This window comes from Erinaceus europaeus, chromosome 7 (assembly GCF_950295315.1).
Source record: "Erinaceus europaeus chromosome 7, mEriEur2.1, whole genome shotgun sequence".
Taxonomy (NCBI): Eukaryota; Metazoa; Chordata; class Mammalia; order Eulipotyphla; family Erinaceidae; genus Erinaceus; species Erinaceus europaeus.
Window position 1 is genome coordinate 55371810 of NC_080168.1, and position 7990 is coordinate 55379799.

Consider the following 7990-nt stretch of genomic DNA (forward strand, 5'->3'; position numbering starts at 1 on the left):
ATAGCAATCAGGCAGAGAAAGGAATCAAAGGAATACAGAATGGAAGGGAAGAAGTCAAGCTCTCACTATTTGCCGATGATATGATAGTATACATCAAAAATCCTAAAGAATCCAGCAGAAAAATACTGGAAGTTATTAGGCAATCTAGCAAGGTGTTAGGCTACAAAATCAATATACAAATATCAGTGGCATTTTTTTTGTAAACACTAAATCTGAAGAAGAAGACATCCAGAAATCACTCCCATTCACTGTTGCAGAAAAATCAATAAAATACCTAGGAATAAAGCTGACCAAAGAAGTGAAAGACCCGTATACTGAAAATTATGAGTCACTATTCAAGGAAATAGAAACTGATACCAAGAAATGGAAAGACATCCCATGCTCATGGATCAGAAGAATAAATATCATCAAAATGAATATTCTCCCCAGAGCCATATACGAATTTAATACAATACCCATTAATGTTCCACCAAGCTTCTTTAAGAGAATAGAACAAAAACTACAATCATTTATCTGGAACCTGAAAACACCTAGAATTGCCAAAATCATCTTGAGGAAAAGAAACAGAAATGGAGGCATCACACTCCCAGATCTCAAACTATATTATAAGGCCATCAAATAAATATTAAAATATTAAAATAGCCTTGTACTGGAACAAAAAATGGCACAAAAAACAGTGGAACAGAACTGAAAGCCGAGAACTAAACCCCCACACCTATGGACATCTAATCTTTGATAAGGGGGCCCAAAGTATTAAATGGAAGGAGGCTCTCTTCAATAAATAGTGCTGGGAAAACTGGGTCGAAATATGCAGAAAATGAAAGTGAACCACCTAATCTCACCAGAAACAAAAGCCGACTCCAAATGGATCAAGGACATGCATGTTAGACCAAAAACTATCAAATACTTAGAGGAAAACATTGGTAAAACACTTTCCCACCTAAACCTCAAGGGCAACTTTGATGAAACAAACCCAATTGTAAGGAAGACTAAAGCAGAAACAAACCAATGGGACTGAATCAAATTGAAAAGCTTCTGCATAGCCAAAGAAACTATCACACAAAGATACCCCTTACAGAATGGGAGAAGATCTTCACATGTCATACATGAGACAAGAGACTGATAACCAAAATATACAAAGAGCTCAGCAAACTTAGCACCAAAAAGGCAAATGACCCCATCCAAAATTGGGCAGAGGATATGAATAAGAAATTCACTTCAGAGGAGATCCAAAAGGTCAACAAACATAGGAAAAACTGCTCCACATCACTGATCGTCAGAGAAATGCAAATTAAGACAACACTGAGACACCACCTGTGAGAATGGCATACATCAAAAAGAACAGCAGCAACAAATGTTGGAGAGGCTATGGGGACAGAGGAACCCTTCTGCACTGCTGGTGGGAATGCTCTCTCTGTGGAGAGCAGTCTGGAGAACTCTCACAAGGCTAGACATAGACCTTCCATATGACCCACTAATTTCTCTCCTGGGGATATACCCCTAGGACTCCATAACACCCAACCAAAAAGATGTGTGTTCGCCTATCTTCATAGCAGCACAATTCATAATAGCTAAAACCTGGAAGCAACCCAGGTGCCCAACAACATGAGTGGCTGAGAAAGCTGTGGTATATATACACAATGGAATACTATGCAGCTACTAAGAACAATGAACTCAACTTCTCTGACCCATCTTGGTCAAAACTAGATGGAATTATGTTAAGTGAGTTAAGTCAGAAAGGTAAAGATGAGTATGGGATGATCCCACTCATCAACAGAATTTGAGCAAGAAGATCAGAAAGGGAAACTACATTCTCTGACTAAATTGAAAGTAGGACCCAGTGGTGAGGGGGAGGTTGGACATGCGGCTTCCTGGGCCAGCAGGGGGTGGGGGTGGGGGTAGGTGGGTGGGATGGGAAACAATCTTTTGATGATGGGAATGGTGTTTTTGTACACACCTATTAAATTGTAGTAATATAAATCACTAATTAATAAGAGGGGGGAAATTGATTGTATGTCTAACAAAAGGACTTTTCAAAGTTAACCCAATTACCAAATAATGTGATGATAACCGTAACTATCCATTGTCTTCTTGAACCCTAAGACAGCCGGAACCTCACATTTCCACTATAGAGCCTAAACTTCCCCCAGTCCTGGGACCCTAGGGTAGGGCCCACTTTCCTGCATGCTTCTCCCAATTCTTATCAAATAATATTGCATCCGCTGATCACAACCTAATCAACACAATGAGTGCCACCCAAGCATGCTTCACTTCAGACTGTGTCCAGAGACTTCAGGTGTGGAATGACAACCCTTCAGCTTCATCACTCGGGTGAGACCTTTCCTTTCATAGTATTCTCTAATTCCATCCCAGGTGGTTCACTTCCTAACAAAGTCCCAAAACCTAGATATAGACCAGGTTCCGTGAGATAGAGCATATGTTCACATATATCCATAAACTAGTGCAAAATAATATACCTGAAAGCAGAAGTACACTAGAGTTTACAGTGAGTACCCCCCCAACACTTCCTCTCCACTATTCCAACCTTTGGGTTCATGATTGCTGTACAATTTGTTTGCCACCACTCTCTTTTCAGCCACCAGGTTTCAGATGCCATCTGGATGCCGGCCAGGCTTCCTTGGACTGAAGACCCCACCAATGTGTCCTGGAGCTCCGCTTCCCCAGAGACCCACCCTACTAGGGAAAGAGAGAGGCAGACTGGGAGTATGGACTGACCAGTCAACGCCCATGTTCAGCAGGGAAGCAATTACAGAAGCCAGACTTTCCACCTTCTGCAACCCACAACAACCCTGGGTCCATACTTCCAGAGGGATAGAGAATAGAAAAGCTATTGGGGAGGGATGGGATATGGAGATCAGGTGGTGGGAATTGTGTGGAGTTGTACCACTTCTATCCTATGGTTTTGTTAATGTCTCCTTTCTTAAATAAAAAATTTAAAAAAAAATAAAAAATAAACCCCACTTGGTCATGATAAACAATCTTTTTAATATACTGCTGTATCTGGTTGGCTAAAATTTTGTTCAATACTTTCTCATCTATGTTCATCAGAGATATTGGTCTGTAGTTTTCTTTTTTGGTTGTGTCCCTGTCTGCCTTTGGTATCAAAGTGATGTTGACTTCATAGAAGTTGAAGGGAGTATTACAGTGTCTTCAATCTTCTGGAAGACTTTTAAAAGTAGAGGTATTAGTTCTTCTTTTAAGGTTTTGTTAGAATTCATTTGTAAAACCATCTGGTCCAGGACTTTTATTTTTGGGAAGGTTGTTGATTACTGTTTCAATTTCATTAGCTGTGATGGGCCTGTTCATGTACTCTAGTTCCTCTTTATTTAATTTTGGAACTTCAGAGGTATATAGGAAATCGTCATTTCTTCCAGTCATTTCTTCAAGTCTGGTTAAAGGTTTGTCAATTTTGTTCACTCTTTAGAAGAACCAACATTTACTTTTGTTGATCTTCTGTATGGTTTTCTTATTCTCAATGTCACTTATTTCTGTCCTAACTTTAGTGATTTCTGTCCTTCTGGTTGCTTTAGGGTTCCTTTGTCCTTCTTCTTCTAGGTCTTGAAGATGTGCAATCAGGCTGTTTATTTGTGTTTTTTCTTGTTTCCTGATATGTGCCTTTATGGCTATGAACTTCCCTCTCAGTACTGCCTTAGCTGTGTCCCAAATATTTTGATCTCTTGTGTCTTCATTTTCACTGAACTTTCGAAACATTTTGATTTCTTCCTTTTTTTCCTCTTAGACCCAGTAGTTGTTAAGTAGTGTACTGTTGAGCTTCCACATTTTGGGGCTACTACTATATTTTTTTATTTTTTCTTTCTTTGTTTCCTTTTGTTGTTCTTGTTATTTTATTGTTATAGTTATTATTGATATTGTTGTTGTTGGATAGGACAGAGAGAAATGGGGAGAGGAAGGGAAGACTGAGAGGGGGAGAGAAAGACACCTGTAGACCTGCTTCACCACTTGTGAAGTGACTCCCCTGCAGGTGGGGACCCGGGGGCTTAAACTGGGCTCCTTATGCCGGCTGTGCTACTGCTGGACTCCCTATTACTAAACTTTTGTTGATTTTTAAATATTAGTCTAATTTCACTGTGGTCTGAGAAAATGCTTGGGATGATCTCCATGCTCTTGAATTTGCTGATGCTGTCTTTGTGGCCTAACATATGGTCTATCGTTGAGAATGATCTATGTGGACTTGAGTAAAATGTATATTCCAGTTTCTTGGAAGGAATGACTCTGAAAATGTCCAATACTTCTAGTTTATCTATCTCTTCATTTAGCTCCATCAAATCTTTATGAATTTTCTACCTGGATGATCTGTCAAGTTGTGAGAGTCGGGTGTTGAAGTCCCTACTATGACTGTGTTGCTGTTATTATATTGCTGTAGCTGTTTCCATAGATGTTTGATGTATTTAGATGGCTTCTCATTGGGTGCATAGATGTTAGTAATTGTTAAGTCCTCTTGATTGACTGATCCTCTGAGCATTAAGTAGTGTCCATCCCTATCTTTTAAAATTTTTTTTTCATTTATTCCCTTTTGTTGCCCTTGTTTATTGTAGCTGTTGTTGGATAGGACAGAGAGAAATGGAGAGAGGAGGGGAAGACAGAGAGTGGGAGAGAAAGACAGACACCTGCTGACCTGCTTCACTGCCTGTGAAGCAACTCCCCTGCAGGGGAGCCGGGGGCTAGAACCAGGATACTTATGTTGGTCCTTGTGCTTTGCACCATATGCGCTTAACCTGCTGTGCTACCGCCTGACTCCCCATCCCTATCTTTTTAAATTTTATTTTAAATTCTATCATGGGTGTTGGGCAGTGGCATAGTGGGTTAGGCGCATGTGGCGCAAAGTGCAGGGACCGGCGTAGGGATCCTGGTTCAGGCCCCTGGATCCCCACCTGCAGGGGAGTCGCTTCATGGGCAGTTAAGTGGGTCTGCAGGTGTCTATCTTTCTCTCCCCCTCTGTCTTTGCTAACGGCATCAAAAATGGCAATAATAGTGACCACAATGAGGCTACAACAACAAGTGCAACAAAAAGGTGGAAAGGATGGCCTCCAGGAGCAGTGGAATCATGGTGCAGGCACCGAGCCCAGAAATAACCCTGGAGGAAAAAAAAAAGTCTATTGTGATATTCAGATAGGAGAATAGCTGTTCCTACCCTTTATTGTGGGCCACTGGCCTGTATGATAGTTTTCCATCCTTTCACTTTGAGTCTGTGTCTGTCTTGATGAGTTAGGTAGATTTCCTGTAGACCGCATATTGTTGGGTTGTATTTTCTAATCCATCTTCCTACTCTGTGCCTTTTAATAGGTGAATTCAGGCCATTGACATTTATTGATATCAAAGATTGAAGATATTTTAACACCATTTTGTAGATTTTTTTAGATTGTTCTGATATATGGCCTATTTATGGTGGTCTGACTGTTTATATGAAAGTTTTCAGAACTTCTTTCAGGGAAGGCTTGGTGATAGTTGATTATTTCAACTGTTGCTTGTCTGAGAAGGTTTTTATGCCTCCATCTAGTCTGAATGACAGTCTAGGAGGATACAATAGTCTTGGTTGAAAGCCATTCTCATTGAGCACTTGATAGATATCTTGCCATTCTCTTCCCGCCTGTAGTGTTTGTGTGGAGAAGTCTGCTGCTAATCTTATGGGTTTTCCTCTGTAGTTGACTATGTTTTTCTCTTGCAGCCTTCAGGATCCTTTCTTTATTCCTTTCCATTCTAAATAGGATGTGTCTTGGTGTCCTTAAGTTTGGGTTCATTCTGTTTGGAACCCTCTGGGCTTCTTGAACCTTTATGTCTTTTAACATGTCTAGACTAGAGGAGTTCTCAATTATCATGTCCTGAAGAATACTTTCTTCTACTCTCTCTCTTTCTTCCTCTGGTAAGCCAATAATGGGTGTATTATTTCTTTTGAAGTCATCCCATTGGTCTCTGCTGTTTTCAGTATCTCTTAATATCTCTTTGAGATATATTTCTTTTTTAATGGTCTCTAATTCATCCTCTTGCTAATTCTGTCTTCAGCCTCATTGATTCTATTCTCTCTCCCCTCTACTGTTTTCTGGAGTTCATCTATTTTGCTACCCTGTTCTGATACTCTTTTAGCTTGTTTAGCTAGTTGTGTTCTTACTTCAGCTATTTCAGCTTTCAGCTCTCTAATAACCTTGATATATTTAGTGTTATGCAAAAAGACTTCCACATCCCCACCATCAGGCCACCAAGGTATATATCTTCTCCTGAATTTCCTTGTTAGTTATCTGTCCCCTGGTGTCAGCACAGGGCTTCCCTCTGACAGTGCTCCAGATTCTGAGGTTAGTAGCAACGGAGACTAACAGCTGCATCTGATGAGTCATAGGGTAGTCTTCTCCCTTCAGCCATATATTTGTTGGTGAAACGGACTGGAGGTGGTGTCTCAACTGGTAAATGGCCAGACTTTTACCAGCCACTTAATCTATCCCTAGGCTCCTCTCTGTCCATGAGCCACTTGTGTTTTCACTTAGTAGTGATCTGCTGGGTTCCTGAAGTCCTTCTAGTCCTATCTTGTTGTGGTCCCAGGTGATCTCCTTTGGTATCCTCAGTTTACCTGGGACAGGAAAGGAGAGAAACACAGCTGCTACTCCATAGACCCACCTCTGGAAGTCCTCCCAAAGATCTCTTTAGATGAGTATATTTTCTTCATTTGTATATTTTCAGTAGCCCAATAGTCTTTTGGGAACCATTCCTTTAAATTTGCCAAATCATGTCAGGATACTGAACATCAAGTAAACTGTAATAATACGAGACCTTTTTCCTTCTTTTCTATCTCCCTCCCCTCTAGCCTTGTGTGCACCTTTTTACTCCCCCCACTTTCCCCTTCCCTGCATGATGGGGAGTATGAATTTCAGTAGAATGCTGCAGGCCTCTCTCTACCTCCCACCCTTCTCCCTCCCTCTTCCCTCTCCTTCACTTCTTTCTGTCTCTATCAAAAAAGAAAAGATCACTGAGAGCAGTGCAGCTATGTGTAGGCACAGAGCCCCAGTGATAACCCCACTGGTAAATAAGTAAATAAATAAATAGAAAGTAGGAAGTGGATGACAGACACTGGTCAATGAAATAAGGTTTACATTAATTGAGATCAAAGGATGAGTGCAGATTGTTCCTTCTTTATAAGATATGACATGCTAAGGACATTACCCTTCAGGAACTAAGGTGTTACTGATAGTTTTAAGTAGTTCAGTAAAACTTCACTATTAAATGCTGCATTTTAGAAGTAATACAAGCCAGGTTTTGGAGATAGAACAAAAGGTCTGAGAGAGTGGGAAGTTCTGTTGGGGTTGCTTCCACTCTCAAGGCATCAGAATTAGAGTAGCAGTCAGATAAAGGGAAATACATGTATTTTGAGAAAATTTAGCCAGCAAAATAATCAGCCAGTCAGGAAAAATGCAGTGGTATCACATCTGAAAAGGTGGTATGTGAGAGGAAAAATAAAACCAAGTTCCCAGTTCTGACTTTTATGAGTTGGTTGACAGTACTGTCATGAGATACTACTGGAATAGCAGAGTTTTCCAGTTTTAGGTGTATTAAGATTCAGATACGTTCAGGGTGTTCAGTAGGAACCTGGTTCACTTGAATCCAGTGCTGGAGAGATGTGAGAAGCTGAGCTGATGGCACTTACAATTAATCTTCTCAATCTTCTCACCTCTCATTTTTAGACCCTCGCCTCTCCTCCCCTTTCTTTGCCTCTTCTTCTTTCCCCCTACTTCTCCCCCTCCTCCTTCTTCTTCTATTCCCTCTTCTTCCCCTCCTCCTCCATCTTCTCCTCTTCCTGCCTCTCTCTCTGCTCCCAACCAGGGTTATCACCAGGGTTCATACCAACAGAATAAAACCACTGCTCCCTTTAGCCATTTTTCCCCATTTCTTCTTTTCTTTTTTCTTTTTTAATATGATGGTGGGTAGAGGGAGAAATACACCTGCAGCACTACTCCACTGCTTG